The sequence below is a fragment of the Octopus sinensis genome, linkage group LG9, assembly GCF_006345805.1.
Source record: "Octopus sinensis linkage group LG9, ASM634580v1, whole genome shotgun sequence".
NCBI classification, from domain to species: Eukaryota; Metazoa; Mollusca; class Cephalopoda; order Octopoda; family Octopodidae; genus Octopus; species Octopus sinensis.
The window spans coordinates 78,098,648-78,123,647 of record NC_043005.1 but is presented as its reverse complement, the minus strand read 5'-3'; the positions used below and the strand labels follow the sequence as shown (position 1 = coordinate 78,123,647).

At 36.4% G+C, this 25,000-nt stretch overlaps 1 protein-coding gene across 4 annotated transcripts in view; it reads right to left on the bottom strand.

The window, feature by feature from the left end:
• LOC115215726 (histone H1.0-B-like) overlaps window positions 1-25,000 on the bottom strand; it is a 195,196-nt gene that overhangs the window by 136,462 nt on the left and 33,734 nt on the right. The window contains exon 2 of one of the 4 annotated variants that reach the window (XR_005000723.1): window positions 19,713-19,778. The exons of the other annotated variants lie outside the window; for them this stretch is intronic. The gene's annotated coding sequence lies outside the window, so the exon portion shown is untranslated. Of the gene's footprint in view, window positions 1-19,712; window positions 19,779-25,000 lie in introns of those variants that run through there. 4 annotated transcript variants of the gene reach the window in all.

The window sequence follows — 25,000 nt, the reverse complement described above, 5'->3', positions numbered from 1 at the left end:
TTGTATGTGTGCGTGTATGTATGTGTTTTTGAGCGCTGTCTATGTGTATTTGTCTATGTATATATATCTTACTTTCCGTGTATCTATCTATGTATCTCGCTGTTTGCCTGGATATCTGCTGTCTCTCTCTTTCAATCTCTTTCTCTCTCTTCTTCCTGTATATATATATTATATATATATAATATATATATATATATATATACGTATACATATATATATATATGCATACATACATATACATATATATATATATAATATATATATATATATATATATATATATATATATCACTGTTTGATTTGACTAATAGTGGTTTTATCTCTAATTTTATATATGTATGTAATATACATATATATTCGCGGCGCGTGAGTGGGAGAGACAGAGACAGTGTGTGCATATGCGTGTGTGTCTGTGTAATCGCACTGTTTTTGTTTTTGCAGATAAGAATTTATAATACACCATGCTGTACACACATATATATATGTATGTATGTATGTATTTATGAATATGGATGTTATTTGCAGAGAGAGAGAAAGAGAGGCAGACAGATACACACATACACATACACACGCACACACGCACACACAGAGACAGAAAGAGAAAGATTAAGAGTCAGAGATGCAGACACCTACGCAGACAAACATATATATATATATATATATATATATGGACAGATAAAGACAGAAACAGATAATGATATAAACCGATAAACATGCAGGCAGATAGACAACAAATATACAAATGCACAGACATTTCTTTCCCTATTTATATATAGACAGATAAGACATAATACGTATTTTTAAACACATTTAGACTTACTGAGAAGATTATTTTCAATAATACTTCCTGCTGTGTGTTGAAAATATACAGTTTTTTCCCTCGCCGTTGTTTATTAAAATGTCTGCATTGATTATGTACATCATGATGTTTATAAGGTCTTAACTGCAAAAACAGAGACATTGTGACTAGATATAAATATATAGTCAATTCCAAAAAGCATAGAGAAAAAGAAAAAGAAGGAAACAAACGAACGTTTGGACGTGATACAAGTAATGTAGTAATAGGACGCTCAGAGAAGAAAAAAGAGTAGTAGTTTCGAGCTTGGCTCTTCTTTGGAAACAGGAAGAACAGGGAAGTCCAAGACAAAAAAAAGGACAAAAATTGCCAACAATCACGTGTCTGTGTTTGTGCATATATACATATATACATATACATAATATATATTTATATGTACATACATATATATATATTCTTACAAACACGCACACACACACACACACATACACACACATATATATATATATATATATATATATATATATATATATATATATATATATATATATATATATGCACGCCTGCTTTTAGTTCTTTCAATCATTGAACTTCAACCATGCTGGAGCACCGCCTTAAAGGGTTTTGTCGAACAAATGGATCTAAGTAGATATTTTTGAAGCTTAGTACATATTTCTTAGCTTTCTTTTGGCGAACCGCCCAGTAGTTGTTGTTTGCTTGTTCTCGAGCCATGCCTGGTTCATAAGGGCTGGTTCCCCGGTTTCATTGGGGTATAGGTTCCCCACCTGGACGGGACGCTGGTCCGCCGCAGGTGAGATGCTAGATGCAGGTGGAAAGCGTGAAAGAAAGTTGTGGGAGAAGTTCGCCATTGCCTTCTGCTGAAGCTTAAGTGTTTCACTCATAAACACATACATCGCCCGGTCTGAGATTGGAACCGGCGATCCCTCGACCGCGAGTCACTGTTCTAACCAGTATGCCATGTGCCTCCACACAACTGACTTACGTGGACTTAAGAAAACCACACCGGTTGTCATGCTGTGATGGAAGCCAAACACACACACGCGCGCGCACATACACACATATAGTTGTTCACAGATGAGCTCTAGAGATTCTCAGTATAGAAAGATTCAAACTTCGACTCCGGTATCTTTATAGATCAACCTACAAGTTAGAGAAAGGCTCCCAGAAGAGCTTACTTTCAAAACCAGATATATGCATCAGAATGGCTTTTGAGTAATTGTTTAAAACAACAGCTTGAATATATCTAATTTTGATTGGAAGATTAACATTCTCCTACTGTCCATATGGCATCTATTCCAGTTTGACTGAGAAAAAATTCATGTGCATGAAGCCAACAGCTTCCAGATTGGGTCATCATGAAATCCACCACATATGCACATAAACCGGTTTTGAAAGTAAGCTCTTCAAGGGATCATGTTGAGCGGGTATAAAGGCAATTATGCAGATAAAGAATTTAGACACGTCAAATATATCAAGTATATTTAAATACACCGAATACAAAATAGGTAAATATGTATACATGCAAAACGAGAAACAGCGAAAGGTGGAAACTTTCAGGTGATTAAAATTTTATGTATAAATATATAGGTATTTATATTACACAGACAACAAAGAAAAGAGAAAATTAAAGGGGGTGGTAAAGAAGTTATTATAAGTCCAAGTGCTGTTTCTGGGGACCGGCGACCTTTAATAATCCTTTCTACTAAAGGCACAATGCCACAAATTTTTTGGCGGGGGAGGGGACCAGTCGATGACATCGACTCTAGTGATTCACTAGTACTTAATTTATCGACCCCGAAAGGATGAAAGGTAAAGTCGACCTCGGTGGAATTTGAACTTAGAACGTAAATACAGACGAAATGCCGCTAAGCATTTTGTCCGGCGTGCTATCTATTCTGCCAACTCGCCAGCTTCGGTGATCCGTATCCTTGTTGGTAGATTTACTTCATCACAATATGTAGCCGTATATAATAATTTTCTCCCACCTCTTTAATTTTCTCTGTCGTTTCAGAAAGAGAGAGAGAGAGGGGAGAGAGAGAGAGAGAGAGAGAGAGATCTGTCTATAAGTATATGTATATATATATATGCGTGTGTGTGTGTATGTGTGTGCATGTACGTAGTATGTATGTACGTATATGACGAGCTTTTACGCAGTTTTATTTTTCTGTCTATGAAATTCACCAATAAGGCGTCGGTCGGGCCCGGTGTGCTATAGTAGAAGAAACCCAATGCGCTGTACAGTGAGACTGAATCCAACCGAATCTATATGGCTAATAATTGAGCTTCTTATCCACACAGCCGTATCTGCCACTTGTATACTAATACGAAATTTGTCATATAATGTATAACCAAAACATATGAAACGATATCTGAAAATAGATATTTGTTTTCAAAATTGCCTACTCGTCTTTGTTATCTGTCTCTAAACTTCCTTGGCAGTAATAAAGCTAAGCTCTTCATCTATAATAAAATCATTGCACATCAATGACAGCGCAAAATAAAAGAATAAACAGCCAACGATTTCAAACGTTCTGTTTATGTTGCAATATATATTTTTCAACGAACAGAACAGTAGAAGCCATTTTACATTCAACACTAAATACATTGTGATGTAGTTTTATTGTTTTTACTGTATCTCGAAGCAATTAAAATGAAACTAAAAACAACTTAATATAGCATCATGAAATTAGAGCAACGACGGAGACAGCTGGCGTGCTGCCCCGAAGGGTTTTAGACCTTTAAAACAAATCGACACCAGTACTTACTTTTTACATGTCTGGTACATATTCTGTTGGTACCTTTTCTCGAACCGGTAAGTTACGGAGGGTGCAAACAAACCAGCACCGATTGCCAAGGGTTACAAAAGTAGTCTCAAGTACAAACGCACACATAAACATACATACGTATATATGTATATGTATTTACACGTGTTTCATTTTCTAATATGAATTACAATTTTTTTTAAATTTTGCATGTTAGGTAGACATGTAAGAAATTTCGTATTAGAAATTCTTCGAACAAAGAAATTAAATAACGTTATTATTTAGTTTCTCTGCCTGAAGAATTGCTAATACGAAATTTCTAACATGCTTATCTGATATTTAAATCTGTGTAATTCCTATTAGCAAATGAAATTAGGGTAATGGTAAATACGTCAACTCCAAAATTTCTAGTTACATGTTTTATTATACAATAAATAAATAAATGTGCCATTTTAAAGCCTAGCCAGGCTCATGGGCCCGGTTTCAATGGCGTATGTGTTCTCCAGCTGGACAGGACGCCAGTCCATCGCAGCGTTACTCATTTTTTGCCAGCTGAGTGGACTGGAGCAACGTGAAATGAAGTGCTTTCCTCAAGAACACAACGCGTTGCCCGGTCCAGGAATCGAAACCACAATCTTACAATCATGATGCTGACATCCTAACCACGAAGCCACGCACCTCCAGTTTATTATACAATAACTCTGCAAATAATATTTCCATAATTCTCGATTTTAATGTGTATTTTGAAATCTGATAGAGCAGCAACTGAGACTACATACTGGATTTTAATAATGGAATAAGCAGATATGCTTCAAGAAGAAACAGCTAGGATTTACCCCAATTGCCTACATTACACACACACACACACACACACAAACACACACACACACAAACACACACACACACAAACACACACACACACACATATATATTATACGCAGCTTCCTTCAACCAAATTCACTCACAATGCAGTTATCGACCCGGGTTATAACAGAAGGCACCCAAGGCACGCTGGGAATCCGAAGTTACGTGCCTCTTAACCAAACACACATGCCTGCATCTATAAAGGCGTTAATTTTAATGTAAATATCTTAAAAGCATTCGAGCATTGTATGTGACAAGTTTGTCAGAGTATGCAATGTGATGTCAGTAAATGAAAACGATGAGAAAAAATATATTACATTCCCTTGCAGAGGTTGTTCAATACTTCTATAATATTTCGGTTAACAGTCCCCTTATCAAATAAATGAAAGAAAATATTCAATAAGTTCCGACTTAAGTGTTGTTCCTGGCCGGTCACTCTGATGTGTTAAATAATTTGTTGTTGAAAATATTTTAAAATCCTAACATAAAATTAGTGAAATTCTTTAAGCGTTAGCAGAGTCTGTCGTAATCTTTTATAGATATTATATAATGTTTGTGTCTTTTATTTATCTTCAATTTCATTTCGCTTTAACATTACTAACGCTGCAGCATTGTAATTAATATCATAGATTTTCATGAACTAATATCTACATTTTCATGAATTGATACAGTATCATACAGCGATAACAGGATAATAATATATACATAAGTACTTTGTTAGCAAACCTATTCATATGACAGAAATCTCATCTGCTACAAATATTTCAATACTAGTATTTCTAATATCAATACTCTTATCTTAACAGCAACTTCAGTCTCCATGACTACTACTACTACTACTACTACTACTACTACTACTATTAGCATGCCGGGCGAAATGCTTAGCAGTATTTCGTCTGTCTCATGCTCTGAGCTCAAATTCCGCCGAGATCGGCCTTATCTTTCATCCTTTCGAGGTAGATTAAATAAGTACCATTTGAACATTTGGGTCGATGTAATCGGCCTACCTTTCCTCCGAAATTGCTAGTCTTGAGCCAAAATTTGAAGCTATTATTATTATTATTATTATTATTATTATTATTATTAGTAGTAGTAGTAGTAGAGTAGTAGTAGTAGTAGTAGTAGTAGTAGTAGTAGTAGTAGTAGTAGTAGGAGTAGGAGTAGTAGTAGTAGTATTCAGTAGTCTCATTTTTATCACGTGCTTTCACTGCACTACCGAGCGCAGCTCTGTGTGCCTTGGGTATGTGCTGTGGTTTGTTGTGGTGCTGTTATTTTCACTGTATTGAAACTGTCTTACGTAGAATGTGTGCGGTGCTTAGTAGTGCTATTTCTTTATGGTATATATACTTGTAAGTCCTGGTGTTTTGTTTTGTATTTGTTTGAGTAGTTTTTATCATACCTAATGCGCCTACTGTGATAGGGATTGTTTCTGTTTTTAGGCTCCACATTCGAGTTTCTGCCGTTAAATAAGATGTTATCCACTTACATTTCGTTTTCATTTTCACACAGCTTTGAGTGTATTAACAATGTTCTTTCGTGTTGTAGTAACCACTCAAACTTCTATTCATAATAAACCAGATTTTGTCAATATAGCGTATACTATATAATATACCACAATTCCATTGAAAACCATAGTTGTGACCAAATATTGATTTTTAGTTTACATACACTTAAGGCCGTAAAAATATTTATGAAGAAGTCAGTGCGTGTGAAGATCAACTTTTCATCAGCTGAAACGTTGGAATAGCTCAAAGAGTTTCAGTTTGTTTGTTTTTTTCATTATTGAGGTTTAACCCTAGGTTGACCTTGTTTGAGTAATTATATAATCGAAAGCATTACTTACTTGATAATCCTCTCTTTTAGGTTATTTCGGATTACCTCGTCGAACGTTGGAATAGCTTAAACAGAGTTTCGGTTTGTTTGTTTTTTTTTTCATTATTAAGGTTTAACCCTAGGTTGACCTTGTTTGAGTAATTATATAATCGAAAGCATTAATTACTTGATCATCCTGTCTTTTAGATTATTTCGGATTACCTCGTCGAATGGCTTCTAGTTTAAGATAGTGGTGTGTGATACAAAGGAAATTCCAGATCTACGTCTGGTAAGCAGACACTCCAGATATAAGCGGTGGGGTGTGAATTAGAAAAATTAATTTAGTTTGTGGTACCTAAGAGCAAAGTCGTTAGAGCAGTGGATAAAATACCTGAAGTTTTTGTTCAGCTTCTTTGTGCACCAACTTCAAAACTTGCCGATGTCACCCTTGTCCTTCCTCCACCCGGGATCAATAAAATAAAGAACCAAACAAGTACTGAGGGTTAGTGGTGTAGCAGACCAGCAACCGAATCGCTGGACATCCGTGCGAATGCTACGTTGAAATCACTATCGTTTCACGTGATTGGCCGATTAACTTACGAATGAGCCTCAAGCAATCACGTGATTTGATTTTTTAAAACCTTCTAAAGAATCTTATAAAAAATGGATTTTTAAAATAAAAAGTACCCTCAGAAAGTCGTGGTAGTTGCTGTCATGACTCCATTCTCATTTTCTATTCACCAGCCTTGCAAATAGAAGGTATAATTTTTGCCGTCATGAATTTAGCCCGATATTTTCCCAGTTGTAATGGACTGATACACACCAGCTATTTTATCATAGACCCCAGAAGTATGTCTCTTCCAGTGTGTTCAAATAATTGGATTTATTCTTCATCCAAGATCAACACAGAAAACACTGTATGCAGTCAATAATGCATCTGTTAATTGTTTGTGTCTTGTTAATAATTTTACAAGCAGCCTTGTAAAAAACATTTTCATTCTCCACAAGCATCAACAAATAACCACGAAAGATAACGATAGCGTTGTGTGCTCTAATCCCCTTCTTTCAAAATTGTTGACCTTATAGCTAAATCAGGATTCGTTAATAAAGGCTTATGGCGAATTGGCAAAAATCGATAGAGCGTCGGTTAAAATGCCTTGCGCTATTTGTTCATGTTGTCTGTGCTCTGACTTCAAATCCCACTAAGTTCGACCACAATGGTCGATAAATAAATAACTAGTTAATTACTGGGTCTGGTTGCCCTCTCTCTCTCTCTCTCTCTCTTGGCGTCCCTTGTTCCAAGAAATGGAGAAACGATGAGCAAGAGGCTAACAATAATTTTTCATGGTACAAAGATGTTATGCTAATGAAACCCCTTAAAAATGGCTCGATGGACAACACAACACGGAACGAAAATAGAAAATATATGTAACAATCCTTTCTACTGTGGGTAACAAGGCCCGGAATTTTTGGGGAAGGATGCAACTCAATTTCATCGTTCCCAGTGCATGATTATTACTTATTTTATCAACCCTGAAAGAATGAAAGAGAAAGTCGACCTCGGTGGAATTTGAACTCAGAACGTGAAGTCGGACGAAATACCTATTTCTTTATTACCCACAAGGGGCTAAACATAGAGGGGACAAACAAGGCAGACAAACGGATTAAGTCGATTACATCGACCCCAGTGTGTAACTGGTACTTAATTTATCGATCCCGAAAGGATGAAAGGCAAAGTCGACCTCGGCGGAATTTGAACTCAGAACATAACGGCAGATGAAATACCTATTTCTTTATTACCCACAAGGGGCTAAACACAGAGGGGACAAACAAGGACAGACAAACGGATTAAGTCGATTGCATCGACCCCAGTGCGTAACTGGTACTTAATTTATCGACCCGGAAAGGATGAAAGGCAAAGTCGACCTCGGCGGAATTTGAACTCAGAACATAACGGCAGATGAAATACCGCTAAGCATTTCGCCCGGCATGAAAACCGGCCCTATGAGTCATATATATGACTCGAAAACAATGTTTATTCAAACCATCCCAAGGCAGTGCTCTAGCATGGCCACAGTCAAATGACTGAAAGAAGCGAAAGAATAAAAGAGTAAACAATATCCTGCTCTTAGCTTATCCAGTTTTGTGAGGTCACCCATTCGGTTAATAATATAGATTATAGCGCACATGAGATAAAGCATGTAGTAAAGAGAGAATTGGAAATCGCTATTTAAATTTAGTTCTTTACAATGGTTGTCCGTTTATGTAGTTGACAATAACTGATGATCGACTGCTATTTATTATCTATCATCAATCATTTATAAGCTGATGTGCCAAAAGCAGCCAACTGATGCAATTAAAATAGCCTAGAGGCAGATGGGTTTTCTTTCGTCGTCTTTATGTTATGCTAGTTTAAACGATATTATGGTTTAAGATATAGTTGAATGGCCCTTATTGATCTCCGGTTTCAATTGTAAACAGGAGATATAATTGACAAACCCTAGTTGAACTGACGTCAAAGGAGGCTTTCTTATATGAAGATAAATAGAATGGAGGGAAAGAAATGCTAGCACGGCAGATAAAATGATTTTCGATATCGAGTTCTATTAAGGACGGATTATTGGCAGATTCAGATGAACAGCGCGCAAAATGCTTTTCAATATTTAGTTACACCTTTTGGCGTTGAGAATTTCACTTTTACCAGATTCAGCAGTACTTGTCTGTTTTTTTTTGTTGTTGTCGAGTAAAAACTAGGAACCAGTCAGATAGTGAAGTTGACAAAATGAAGTACTAGTTATACGTTGAGGGTGATAAAGTCAAGTACTAGTAGAGTGCATCATCATCATCGTCGTCGTCGTCATCATCATCATCACCATCATCATCATTGTCATCATCATGATCATCATGATCATCATGATCATGATGATGATGATCATCATCATCATTATCCTCATCATCGTCATCATCGTCGTCATCATCTTCATCATTATCGGCATCATCATTACCATCATCAGCATCATACTCATCGTCATTGTCATCATCGTCATCATCGTCATCATCAGCAGCATCATACTCATCGTCATCATCAGCAGCATCATACTCATCGTCATCATCAGCAAGCGCTGGATACTATTGTACCGAGTTGATATTTCATGGGACCGGTCACCCCGTTTTCATTGCGTATAAGTGGCGGAGTCCACAACATTTCCACTGAAATTTCCACACTTCCTTAGAGTTACTCATTTATATTTGAGTAAACTGGAGTAATGAAAAATGAAGTGTTTTGCTCAAGAACACAGCGAATAGCCGCTCTGGGAATCGAAATTACGATCTTGTAATCGTGAGTGCAACACCTTGACCATCAGACCACGCAAGTACCGGATTAAATAATATAAAGTACAAGTCCAATACTGTGGTTCATAAAATAATGAACTGGTTGTGAACTGATTGGTTTGACAATGTACAGTCCTTTCTACTATAGGTACATAGCCTGAAATTTGGATCGACCCCAGTACGCAACTAGTACTTAATTTATCGACCCCGAAAGGACGAAAGGCAAAATCGACCTCGGCAAAATTTGAACGCAGAACGTAGCGACGGAAGAAATACCTATTTCTTTACTACCCACATGGGCTAGACATCGAGGGGACAAATGGATTAAGTCGATTACATCGACCCCAGTGCGTAACTGGTACTTATTTAACCGACCCCGAAAGGATGAAAGGCAAAGTCGACCTCGGCGAAATTTGAACGCAGAACGTAGCGACGGGGGAAATACCTATTTCTTTACTACCCACAAGGAGCCAAACACAGAGAAGACAAACAAGGACAGACAAACGGATTAAGTCGATTTTATCGACCCCAGTGCGTAACTTGTACTTAATTTATCGACCCCGAAAGGATGAAAGGCAAAGTCAACCTCGGCGGAATTTGAACGCAGAACGTAGCGACGGGCGAAATACCGCTAAGCATTTCGTCCGGCGTGCTAACGATTCTGCCAGCTCGAATACCATTCAGGTACGGGTGGAGGTCGATAAAATAAAATACGAATCGAGCATTAAGAACAATGAAATTAAGTACTAGGGGTAATGAGATCAATACACAAAAGTTCCAACCGGATACTAGGGTCAGTATAATCGACTGCACCCTCCACCAAAATAGTCACTTGTACCTGTAAGATATCAGTATTTATTTTTCCTTTTTTTTGTTTGTAGGCGGCGAGCTAGCAGAGTCGTTAGTACGCCGGATTTCGTCCATCTTTACGTTCTGAGTTCAAATTTCGCCGAAGTCGACTTTGCCTTTCATCCTCTCGGGATTGATAAAATAAGTATCGGTTGTTCACTGGGGTCGATGTAATCGACTCATCACTTCCCTAAAAAAATTGCTGGCCTTGTGCCACAATTTGTAACCAATATTTATTTCTATTGTGCAATGCCAGACATTATATAGAGAAGAACTTAATGTATTACTCTAAATAGAAATACCACTTTAGGTTCTGAGTTGAGATCCTACTAGAAAAGTCTTTGTCTACTTCGTTCCAGAATCGATGACATAAGAACAGTCAAGTAGTGGAATCGAATCAATCGACTTTTGCCACTTTATCGCTTCTCTATCTCTTCTTTAACCTTGCACATAGTAAAACAGTAATTATACTACTCCAAGTCTGCTACTAAAATAGCCGGGAATTTTTTTTGTTGTTGCTCATTATCTCCCTTGATCAGCTATCATGAAAGATGTCCAATGATCAAATGTATTCTCACTTGTATTCAGATTACACTTCAACTTCATTATACAATGTGTGCGCCTATTTTTAGGAGTATAGGAAGCGGTTAATGATTTATATATGTTCGGGTGTCGGGGCGGAAACCCCGCCATCTCTTCAGTTATCCGGCCATCGCAAAAAAATGCTATGAAAATGACCGTTAAACAAAGGGAAATTACTCTGTGATTGACCGTTATTAAGACAAAAGAGCTATTTGAATGACTGCTAAGTGAGGGCAGGGAGTAAACGTAAGGGGGTAAAAAATTTCATAGTATTCGCGTAAGCGCGCATGTCCATACCCACACATACGCACCCGAACACCCACGTACATGCGCCTATAAGTATACACTCATCCACCCTCACTTGAAACACACACATTCTCACCCACACCATTCACCAAAAAAATATATATATATACACATACCCGCATATACGCTCGCACACACACACACATATGCGCACCAAAAAGGTGCATACACATGTCTATATACGCACATGCACAAGAAAACAATACAGAGAAAAGTGTAAAGAAGTATAAAAAATAAGCAATAAGAGTAAAATACGTCTATATACGCACATACCTGTATGCACGCACACACACACACACGTCTACATACGCGCATACGCGCATACCCGCACACGTCTATATACGCACACACACATGCGCACAAAAAAGTTCACACACACGTCTATATACGTGAATGCACAAGACAAAACAGAGCTAAAAGCAAAATACAGGAAAATATGTAAAAAGTGTGTAAAAATAAGCAATGAATAAAACACGTCTATATACGCACATACTCGCATGCACGCACACACACACACTCATCTATATACGTACATTTTCATAGCATTTTTTCCGATAGCCGGATAACTGAAGAGATGGTGGCGTGGATTTCCGCCCCGACATCCGAAACTCGGACTTTTATCATGGGTAGCGAATAATTGTCACATATTACATTTACAGATAAATTCCTCTATTTACATAATATCGAGGTCTCTTTCATTCTTTTGTTGTTTTACCATATTTATATATATACACACACACAAACACACACACACATACACGCACACACACACACCACACACACACACACACACACACACACACGTATTTGGTAGGTCTATAAAATAAAGTAGTAGTCAAGAACTGAGGTTGATATAGTCAACTTTTGTCTTCCCCTCAAAATTGCTAGCTCTGAACACTGCAACAGACTGATTATCCCTTTACGAAAATTGTTGTAATCTCGATCACTTAGACGCCAGGGAAACCGGATCACTAGACTTGTGAGTCCTATGGTTCGAGGCAAAATAACTTCAAAAGCGAAGAATTCAACAATATAGAATGTGTTCACCGACTTTCTGAAAAGACTGATGAAGAAACTCGATCAAACAAAATCAATGCTTTTTTTTTTTAAAGGTTTGCTATAGACTCTTTATTAATTATTTATGAATCTTGTAATACCGTTGTACAAACGATTTTATATAAGATTCTATGAAGTACTTAATTATCGATTTTTCGCTAAGTTTAAAATCTAAGACAGAAACTGTTTTGGAAAATTGCGTCGTTTTAGGTGGTAGAAAATTTCAGTCTTTTTTAAAGAGAAAACTTTTGATATTTTTTTTATATATTTCTATGAACTGATCGGTTGAGAAATTGATTGGTTGTACAATGGCAAAAGACCTCAGTTTAGGTCACGTAATTAGGTCACGAAATCCGAAGTAATTTCCTATTACTTCGTGGTTTTAAACCCCGAATAACAGGAAACGGCACGTTCACACAATTTGCTCACAACGATGTCAATAATGTGAAACATCTTATTAAGCTAACGAATCTGGATCTTTTGTCTTTTATACTTGTTTCAGGCATTTAGACTGTGGCCATGGCTTGAGGGATTTTAGTCGGACCAATCGACACCAATGCTTATTTTTGTTTTTTAAGCCTGGTATTTATTTTCTCCATTTCTTTTGCCGAACCGCTAATGTACGGGGACATAAACACAACAAAACCAGTTATCCAGTTGCGGTAGGGGACAAACACAGATGGATAACTGCACACACATAGAAACATATTCTCTCAATTTCAGTCAGGCGTGGCTGTGTGGTAAAAAAACTTCCTTCCTAACCACAGAGTTCCTGGTTCAGTCTCATTGCGTGACACATTGAGCAAATATCTTCTACTATAGTCTTGGGCTGACCAAAGCTTTGTGACTGGATTTGGTGGACGTAAACTGAAAGAAGCACATCATATGCACACACACACACACACACACACACACACACACACACACACACACACACGCACACACACACACACACATATATATATATAAATATATAAATATATATATATACATGTATATATGTATATATATCTATGTGTGTGTCTTTGTGTCTATGTTTGTTTCCTCATCACCGCTTGACAACCGGGTGTTGGTGTGCTTGAGTCAGCGTAACTTAGCGGTTCGGCAAAAAAGACTGATTGAATAAGTGTTAGAGTTAAGGCCAGTCCTGGGATCGATTTACTCGACCCTAAATCTTTCAAATAAAAGAATAAATCATTGTTATGGTACCTGTTTAAGATTTGTATTTCTAAAATTCCAATTCTGAGTTCAAATTCCACTGAGGTCAACGTTAACTTTCATCCTTCTGGAGTCAATGTAATCAATTATTCCCCTCCACAAAATTTCTAGGCCTTGCGCCTATAGTAAAAAGGATTACTATTATTATTATTATTATTATTATTATTATTATTATTATTATTATTATTATTATCATTATATATATATATTATATATATATATATATATATATATATATTACGTTTCTAAAATTAAACTTTTTAATAATTACTCGAGTATAAAATTTTGACCACCATCACATTGATCCATTTTATATTTTTTTCTCTGGATCTTTTTATGTATATTTTACCGTTCGTGATTGAAATTCACCTTGGTATCAGGTATTGATACACAAAATCTTAGAAACTCTACTTCCAACAAATTGATGTCTTTAACGCATCATTTTTCGCTTAACTATGCAATCGAGAATTAAAAACTGTTTATGAAAACCCTTCTATGAATTCCTACTAACCCAGACATAACTCCAACGCAACTATGTGTCCTTACTGTTGATATGATTGCTTCGACCCACCTCGGCTTAGATACATCAACTTTAAGATCAAAGACTTTCCAATTATTCGTGGTCACTCCCATCTGTTTTCTGATTAGAGTATCTAGAACTACACTATTGACTGAAAGGGTAAGTACAAGAATATTGAGAATAGCAAAACATTAATTTATTATGATTTAATTAATATATCTTATATCCAAAGTGATATGAACTTTAAAATAAATAAAACGCACTGAAAATATAATTATCAATGAATTATAACCTTTAATTCATGGTATCATAACAAATGAAATTTATTATTTTCCCCATTTCTCGCATTGCTTTGCATTACATTTTTCTTTCTCATTAATTTCAAAACCAGCATTTGTATGAGTTAAACAGCCTTCAGTTATGAGGATCATGAAATAATTAATTCATCTCAAATCATTATTTTCTTTTTCCAATATGAAAATCCAGTTTAAAACCAAAATATCATTGAAGTCTATTCATGAGGCGGAAGTAATTTAGATATAAAGGACAGCTGAGGTCTTATTTGAGATTAAACTACATTCTTTTATTTGTTCAGCGTCCATTAAGGAGCGGCAAAAGAAAGTGATATTAAGATTTCTTCAGATTTTCATCTTATATTTTCTATCATCAGTTGAGTTCTTTACGCTTGATAACATCGTAGGTGAGATTCTAATATTACTCATGCTACTGTATTTATTGATCATAGGAATGTTATTTTATAGCATAGAAATATGTTTATTCTTCATTTAAAATGTTAATATATATAACTAGATTAGTAGATCAGTTAAATAATTCATGTTCACTACATATATTTCTCCTGGTAAAAAGAATGCTTTTCTTGTCTTTTCAAAATAAATCAAAATAGTGTTTATTCTGCAATAGGTAAACAAATACAACAAATGTTTTGAACAAAGTTGGGAGCTTTGCAGTTTGTTCCTCTTTATCTGTGCTGCACGATTTATATCCCTTAAAAATTACAACTGTTGCTACTATATAGGCTAACAGAGTATTGTGGTAAACAGTTAATGAGGAAACTGCAAAACCCAAATCTTTTCGTCCAGTCCCCACTCAAATCTAATCATGGATATAGTTTAGAGATGCCTTATCTCCTGCTGAAATCGAAGCACAAGGCCAGTAAACCTTATCCTTCCATACTTGCTCTTCACATCAAATAGTCTAGTAAAATGTTCATGGATTTATCTGAAGAGATCTAGACTGGATGGAATATTGCATAGTCCATTGAGGAGAAAGCGCTTTCAGTCAAGAATTTGGTCTCCGTATAGTATTTTCTAAATTATATAGAAAATTTTAGCATAGCTCAACAACAGTGTTGCTACCACCGTGACAAGAGCTGTTTGTTGTTCTGAGAAGACAGTTCTGTAGATTTTCAGAGTCAGCTTCTTTTAAATGTAGTTCGGTCTTGTTTGAAGGAGAATTGAATTCTGCTTTCTAATTGGTTAAAGGAGCTTGAAAAATCTCACTTGTAAATTAATATGTCGATGATGGTACTTCGACGTACTTCGATGCACTTACACAACCTGCTAGAAACAGCAACCAAATTTATCTCAAATCACTCATTTAGAGAAAGAAGAGTCGAGTCACATGGTTAACTATAGATCCATGCATCCGCAATAGGACAGAGCTTAAGTGCTTTTGATCTCACGTCAACTGGTTGACAAGAATTGAAATGAGATCAATAACTCGCGAGATTTATTGGACTGCATTATTTAAAGTCATGAAGTGTAACTTTGCTATGTAATTTATTTAAAGGTAAATGATTTATGGCGGCGAGCTGGCAGAAACGTTAGCACGCCGGGCGAAATGCGTAGCCGTATTTCGTCTGCCGTTACGTTCTGAGTTCAAATTACTTGTAAATTAATATGTCGATGATAGAACTTCGACATACTTCGATGCACTTACACAACCTGCTCTCTGTGTTTAGCCCCTTGTGGATAGTAAAGAAATCGGTATTTCGTCTGTATTTACGTTCTGAGTTCAAATTCCACCGCGATCGACTTTGCCTTTCCTCTCGGGGTCGAAAAATTAAGTACCTGTTACGCACTGGGTCGATATAATCGACTTAATCCGTTTGTCTGTCCTTGTTTGTCCTCTCTGTGTTTAGCCCCTTGTGGGTAGTAAAGAAATAGGTAAGTGATTTATTGCCTTTTGAAAGCGTCATAGTCACTGCTTAGTATCAGCCATAAGACTAAAATAGTAAGCCATTTGATAAACAGTTCTGTACCACATCATCTAACCCGGATGCAACTGCAGTAGGCAGATTAGAGTAGCATACATTTCATACGTTCAATAACACTGTCCTGTAGTTGGAGATAGTTGCGAAAGTATGCCGTTAAAAACAGCCATTTACACAGTGTGAAATTTTAGATGAAACACATGAAAGATAAATTTACATTTCTGTTTGCTGTTGTTGATTAAATTTATGTCAACAATAAATTTAAATGAAACTATATCATGCAAAATCAATAAAATTCATTAATTACAAACTTCAATTTTTGTAATTATTAATGCATATTCTTCTGAAGCTATTTACTTGTTTATCGTTATACTTCTAGCATACTGATTATCGATTTCATATCGATAACCAATTTTATAATCCTTTGTCGTATTCTCCAAGCCCGAAAGGCGAAACTATCAACTATAAGATTTCATGGCTAATCGAAGATAAACGAATGTAATCACAGTATTGCATTTAATCTCATCTGTTGAGAATTGTACATTATTATCGTCTGAGTAGGTAGCAAGGGGGCTATCCCCTAGATGTATTATCATGAAGATAATGCATATAGGGGCACTGTATTACACCTGTCTACACACAGTTTTGTCTAATGTCTGTAGACATAGTCTTTACTAAATATTAGCTTTTAAAGCAAATCGCCCTTAACGAACATGTAGCTCTTCTTGTGACAGTAACGCATACTATAAAGCATACTAGAAAAGCGGCGAGCTGGCAGAAACGTTACAACGCCGGGCGAAATGCTCAACGATATTTCACCTCTCTTTATGTTCTGAGTTCAAATTTTACCTTTCATCCTTTTGGGGTCGGTAAATTAAGTACCAGTTACGCACTGGGGTCGATGTAATCGACTTAATCCTTTGTCTGTCCTTTTTTGTCCCCTCTGTGTTTAGCACCTTGTAGGCAATAAATAAATAAGTAACGCATATTATAAAGCATTGGCTCCCAGTCAGGGTCCATATGGGTCTTAGAGGTCCATGTGGCCCTTAGGAGTCCAGATGAGATTTTGCTGAAAAAGGTTAGGTGCAATAAATTGTTTATAAATATTTATACTTTTTGTACAATTTCTGATCATAGCGAATAAAAATACAAAAGGAATTTTTTAGGTATATATGTATGTATGTATATATATATATATGTGTGTGTGTGTGTGTGTTGTGTATAAATATACATATATATACATATGTATATATATATATACATAAATATAAATGTGTGTGCTTATATATATGTATATATGTATATATATATATATGTATATATATATATATATATATATATATATATACACACACATATATATATGTATACATATATATATATGTATGTATGTATGTATGTATGTATGTATATATTTGTATCTTTGTGTCTATTTATGTCCCCCACCACCGCTTGAAAACCGGTATTGGTTTGTTTATGTCTGCGTAATTTTACGGTTCGGCAAAAGAGACCAATAAAATATATACCAGGCTTTAAAATGTTCTGGCGTCGATTCATTCAACAAAGAAATTCTTCAAGGCTGCAGTCTAATGACTGAAGCAAATAAAAGACAATATATAAATTATCAAATATATATATGTACTATGACTGGTTGTTGAAGCAGTTACTAGACAACTCAAATGACGTAATATACCTTCACTTAGCAAAAGCTTTTGATAAAGTTGATCGTGGTATGCTATGCCACAAACTGCACGATCATCTTGGCATTGCTGGAAAACTTGAAGAGTGGTTACGTTACGTTCTGAAAGACAGAAGTCTGGCAGTGGTAACCAATAGCGCCATCTCAAAAGAAACACAAATAGCGAGTGGTGTTCCATAGGGCTCTGTCTTGAGACCACTGCTTTTCATAGTGGCCCTCTCAGATATACCCTCAGCTGCCCGGATAGGCACCCTTGCTAGCTACGCAGACGATAAGAAGGTTCAGCAGAAAATACAAAACCCTAGTGATGTTGCACACCTGCAGCAGGAGGTGGACGCAATTTACAGATCGGCTGAGAATGATAATATGCAGCTTAATGCTGGAAAATGCCATGCCCTGTGTTACCAGAACCCAAAATTGAACGAAAACCTTTCAGGGTACACTGGCCTAAGGGTGATTTCAATCCCAGAACCTAAATCAGTGCGGGGCCTGGGTATCGACATGAGTAATGACACTTCTTTCCAAGTGCACATTACCAAGATGGCGACAAAGTGCAGACGGATAGCTGGATGGATCCCGAGTACGTCAGAACCAGCGAGAAAGAAACCATGATGGTCCTCTAGAGGACATTCGTCCTCACCCAAGTGGAATAACTGCTCCCAACTATGGTCACCCAACAATGTAAAATTAGCAGCGGTCCTTGATGCAATCCAGTGAAGCTTCACAAAGAAGATCGTCTCATTGTAACAGATCAGATGTTGGGAAAGGCTAAAAAACCTGAGGCACTACTACCTGGAGCGAAGGCGGGAGAGATATGCAGTAATATACTTCTGGAAGATCCTGAAAAGGATTGTGCTGAATTTCGGCATTAAAAGCTACATAAATGCCAGAACTTGTCACCACTGTACAGTGCCAAAGATCCCAACAAAGCCTTACTACAATAGCCTACAGATTTATAATATTCTCCTAAAGAGCATGAGTGACCTACACAAAGTGGATGTAGGTATTTTCAAATCAAAACTGGATCTGTTCCTGTCGAGAGTCCCACATGAACTTACTGGCTGTGGGCGCAATTGAGGGCAGCGACATCAAACTCCCTTATTGGCCAAATGCCCACATATCAGAGGAGGTTCTCAATAATAACAGCGTAGCAAAACGGCGGTACTCCAAATGGCCACACCTTTGAGCTGAAACCGATAATATATATATATATATGTGTGTGTGTGTGTGTGTGTGTATATATACAAAATTAAGAGGAATGACCACTAAAGTGGACACGTAATATGCTAAACATATGTAACACAATTTTTAATCTTCGGATTTTTAAAATATGCTTAGCCACTGGTTTTAATTGATTGATATCAATTCCTACCCTTATTATTTAATTTATATATATATATATATATACATATATATATATATATATATATATTATATATATATATATATATATATATATATATATATATGTACACACACACATATATATAAATATATTAATAATCTTTTTATTACTTTTTTGTATTATTCAAGATGTGGTCTTTCCTCATCCACTACACATTTATTTCCTATATATATGATGGCGTGGTGTTATAAATTGAAAACAAAAAGTAAAGGAGTTATTAAATACTGTGGCCCACCCGCTTTAGAAAAAGTTCATCTCTCCGTGTCCAATATGGATCATCTCTTTCCAGACGTAAAAATAGTTTTGCTTCGGCGCCAACAACCCTACATAGAAAAAAAAAGCTAAAGTTACATATGCATTGATGACAATTCAAAACCAAAACGAATTGAAAGAGAAATACCGCCCTTCAGGGAAATCTATCATTCGATGCAGCAAAATCCGAAAGAAAGCTAAGAACAAAAAGCAGGGATTTAACTGGAGAAAAACAGAAGAGGCAGCCCAGAGTCGAGAACAGTGAAGAGATGTCTCCTATAGTCTACTCTCTGTAGAGTGTGAAGGGATTAAGTAAATAACTTCTTAACCATTAAAAATATTACAAAATCCATTACTTGATTGGGACAAATCCAACTGTTTCCCTTTTTCAATTTGTTCTCAGAGATTATATAGAGGCGAGATGTCTGCACATTTGTCTGCACATAGGGAATAGAGTTGATTAGAAACCTATAGAAATATTCTGTAGTAATAATATTGTAAAATAAAGCAAAGGTAAATATATCAATATTTGTGTCATCTCTCTTCCATGTTTTAGCTGTTTCTTAAATAATATTTATTAGTTATTATATTACTTAAATGTAAGTTAGATAGACTGAGGCGCTTGTTTAATTAATTATGAATCAATAACACTTCTTTTTTTCTTTAATTCAGTAGAACCTTGTTCTAAGAGAATATTATCCCATGGTGACACTGAGCTCACCAATACATGCTATCGAAGCAGCCGTTTAATTATAAAGTATTTATCACGTCTGTGAACAAAAATATGTGTGTGTGTGTGTGTGTCCCTCTACACGATACATAATTACAGCTCAGTGGTCGAGGCTAACATAAAAATATAACACTACTGACGTAATATAGCTATCTGTAACTACCTATCGACACGGTTATCTGAAATTTTCATTCATTAACCAAACTTAATTATTAAAACATTCAATCGTTTGATCGATATTTATCCTTTTTGAAGCGGCACTTTTTTTTTAAGTGAGCGTCATTTAACTTTATTATTATTATTTTTTTTTTTGAAATATCGTATTTCAATGAAAGCTTTTTTTAAAAAATGAAACAATTCTTATCAACAAACTTCTGTTTTTTTCGTTCTTTCTTTCTTTTATTTATTTATTTGGATGTTTTATTTTTTGCTTACTTTGTTTGTAAAGTGAAAATGCACACAAGACTATTCATGAAACTTTTATAATATATAACATAGTATACTTAATTTGTTTTCTAAAATTGGTGACACGCTAGTTTAAAGAATGTGTTACACTTTGGGAAGCAGACCACAAATTCAACGAGATTTTTCACTAATAGAAGCATGAAGAAATTACATTAACTTAGTCATACTTCCTTTATTCAATACTATAAGTTAATGAAGGCAGCGAGCTGGCAGAAACGTTAGCACGCCGGGCGAGATGCTTAGCGGTATTTCGTCTGCCGTTACGTTCTGAGTTCAAATTCCGCCGAGATCGACTTTGCCTTTCATCCTTTCGTGGTCGATTAAAGAAGTACCAGTTACGCACTGGGGTCGATATAATCGACTTAATCCGTTTGTCTGTCCTTGTTTGTCCCTTCTGTGTTTAGCCCCTTGTGGGTAGTAAAGAAATAGGTATTTCGTCTGTGTTTACGTTCTGAGTTCAAATTCCGCCGAGAGGCCGATTAATTAAGTACCAGTTGCATACTGAGGTCGACTAATCGACTGGCCTCCTCCCCCAAAATTTCAGGCCTTATGCCTAGACTAGAAAAGAATACATTAAGTTGAAATTCCGTGTCTGCAGATCTTCATTCTGAAGTTAATAATATAATAGCAACATCATATAATAGATTAATTCTTTCTACACAAGGCAGACGACCTGAAATTTTATGGGAGGGAGCTAGTCGATTACATCGACCCCAGGGCTCTTCTAGGGCTTGTTTTACCGACACTGAGAGAATGATTCGCAAAGTGGACCTCGGTAGAATTTTCACTCAGAACATAGAGATGTACCAAATATCACTAAGCCATCGCTGACTTGCCGTCTTCATATGTAGTAGATTAATGATCCTCTTTACTATAGGTAGAAAGGCCTGAAATATGGAGGAGGGAGATAGTCGTTTACATCGACCCCCGTACTCAGTTGGTACTTATTTTATCGACCCCGGAAGGATCAAAGGCAAAGTCGACCTCGGCAGAGTTTGAACTCAGAACGTAGATGAACGAAATACCACTAAGCATTCTGCCGACTCGCCGTTTTCACATGTTGTTGTTGTTGCTTGTTCCTTCTCGAACCACGACTGGCTCATAGGGCCGGTTTCTCAATTTCCTTGGCTATAGGTTCCCCACCTGGACGGCACGCCGGTCCGTCACAGGTGAGCTGCTAGATGCAGGAGGAAAGAGTGAGAGAAAGTTGTGGCGAAAGAGTCAGCAGAAGTTCGCCATTACCTTCTGCCGGAGCCGCGTGGAGCTTAGGTATTTCGCTTATAAAAACACACATCGCTCGGTCTGAGATTCGAACCCGCGATCTCTCAACCGCTGCTCTAACTACTAGGCCATGTGCCTCCGTTTTCATATGTAGTAGATTGATAATAATTAGCTATATCCCTAAAACTCAAATCTGCGATTTTACATCGAATATATCAATATTAATTTCTATTTATATTGTATTAATTATGGTATATTTACATTATCTGATGTAAATTCGTAATTAAAACATTTCACGCTATTATTGCCTATAAAATTAATTGCTGTTTATCAGTCAATACATTTCAGACTAATTTAGTGTAGATGTGAAATAACCTTTAGCAAAAGGCTGTGATTAAGGACGACGCGACGCTAGAACGTGCTTACAAGTTCGATCGTACAGCGGGAACACCTTGGACAAGTGCTAATCGAGGGTTTTACCAAAGTGAGTGAAACGGTAAAGAAATCCCGCAGGATGTGTGACAAAATAAGGAAACATTTCCACTCTCAGTAAGAAGCTGCATAAAATAATCCCTGTGTAGAGTTTTTTTAAACTCTTCTCTACTATTTACAAAGTTTACAACATCGGGCATAATCTGAAGATTGCGTGAAGACACGAGACGTGTTATATAATGCTATCTCCGTCGCTTGCATTACATGAAACTATTAGTAGCTCATAAAAGTATACAGTGTGTTTATTAAATAATATTTATCTCTCATCAGTTGGAATACACTTTTGTTGATCTTTCCTTATATATATATATATATATATATAATATATATATATATATATTATATATATATATATATATATATATATATATATATATGTATATATATATATATACATATATTAAAATTATAACTTAGGGTATCTACGAAATACCGCCATGTTGAAAATAGCACCCAGGATCTGACTCTAAAACCACCTTAAGTGTTCATATAACACAAGGAGAGAAGACAAAAAGACAAAATAAAACTAACAAAAAATTACTGGATAATTCCAGATCCCAGATTTCTGGCAGACGAAATACGACTACGCATTTCGTCCGGCGCGTTAACGACTCCGCCAACTCGCCGTATTTTTCAAGTTTACCATATTAACAACATTTATTAACAATGTTGAATTATTTCACACATTACCTGTCATTTTAAAATCGCATTTCAATATTTCACAAATAAAATGTGACAGATTCAAAGTCTTAGTTTGAATGATTTTAGAATAATTAATTTCGAAAGACATCTTGGTGTATCTTAAAAAGATTTAAATAAGAATTATAATTCAAGAAAAAATGGCAGTAGAAGCAACCTAGCATTAAAAGATCAGTTTATAAACCAAAATCATATCTCATGTAACTCGTGGTCATGACAGGCTCGACACTTGTTAGGCTCATTGTGTTGCTAAGATTAAGTAATTAAAGACACTGTGATGGTTGCAAGGATTGTTAATTAAATTGGAAGGCAGTGATCTGGTACTACGGACAAAATACTTAAGGGTATTTCTTCCGACAGTAAAGGCGGCGAGCTGGCAGAAACGTTAGCACGCCGGGCGAAATGCTTAGCGGTATTTCGTCTGCGTTACGTTGTGAGTTCAAATTCCGCCGAGGTCGACTTTGCCTTTCATCCTTTCGGGGTCGATAAATTAAGTACCAGTTACGCACTGGGGTCGATGTAATCGACTTAATACCTATGTCTGTCCTTGTTTGTCCCCTCTGTGTTTAGCCCCTTGTTGGTAATAAAGAAATAGGTATTTCTTCCGACTCTATGTTCTGAGTTAAAATTCTGGCGAGGAGAGAGAGAGGGAGAGAGAGAAAGTCAGACATACAGATAGAGAAAAGCTGATGGGGAAGCGAATGAAACCAGATGAAAACAGGGCATTATATATATCATTATATATTGGGTCATCCTGTAAATAATGCGGTTTTTTTATACTTCTATTTTTCAAAATTAAGATAAAGTTATTTTTTATAAATCTAAAATATACTCTCCTTCATTTTCCTACAATGCTCTTCCATCTATCTAGTAGATTGCAAGACTTCTCTTCCAAAATTCACTTGTCCGTGACGAAAAGTATTCCTCCAGTATTCATATTTTTTCCGCCTAAATGATTTTGAAGACTGCTTAATAAATGATAATCAAATGAGGCACTGTCCGGATAATATGGTGGATGGGGCAATCGTTGCCTATGTAAACTGCTCCAGCCTTTCGAATGTCATCCACACTGTATGTGGCCTAGCATTATCCTGATGGAAGTACACTTTTCGTCTTGAAACCAAAGATGGCTATTTTTCTTCTAGCGCTGATTTAAGGTGCTCAAGCTGATCGCAGTAGATTTCTTTTGTTATCATTTGGTTTTGGGTTCAAAAGTTCAAAGTGGACTAAACCTTTAATAACCTACCAAGCAGATAACACTTTTCAGGGTAGAGACCTTCTTTAGCCTGGGGTGCCGGTGTTTCTCCTTTCCCTACCCATTGTCTTCGGTGCTTTTTTTACAGAGAACCCATTTCTCGTTACCAGTCACCTTTCGGTCCAAAAAAAGTTCATTCGGGATATGTGACAGCTAAGAAGAGTACACATTCACACTCTCCGCGCGATTAGACTCAGAAATTTTGTGAGGAACCCATTGACCCAATTCACTAACTTTACCGATGGCATGTAGTTGTCAGTGAATAGTTGAATAACAAATCCAAGCTTCTCTGCTTGTTCCTCAACAGCTACGATAGGATTCCACCAGGGTTTGAAGGACGTCCTCGTCGAGCTCTCCAGATCTTCCAGGACAAAGTTCGTCTTCTAGGCGGTAGTTTCCTGCTCAGAAATTCTGGAACCACCGTTACGCTT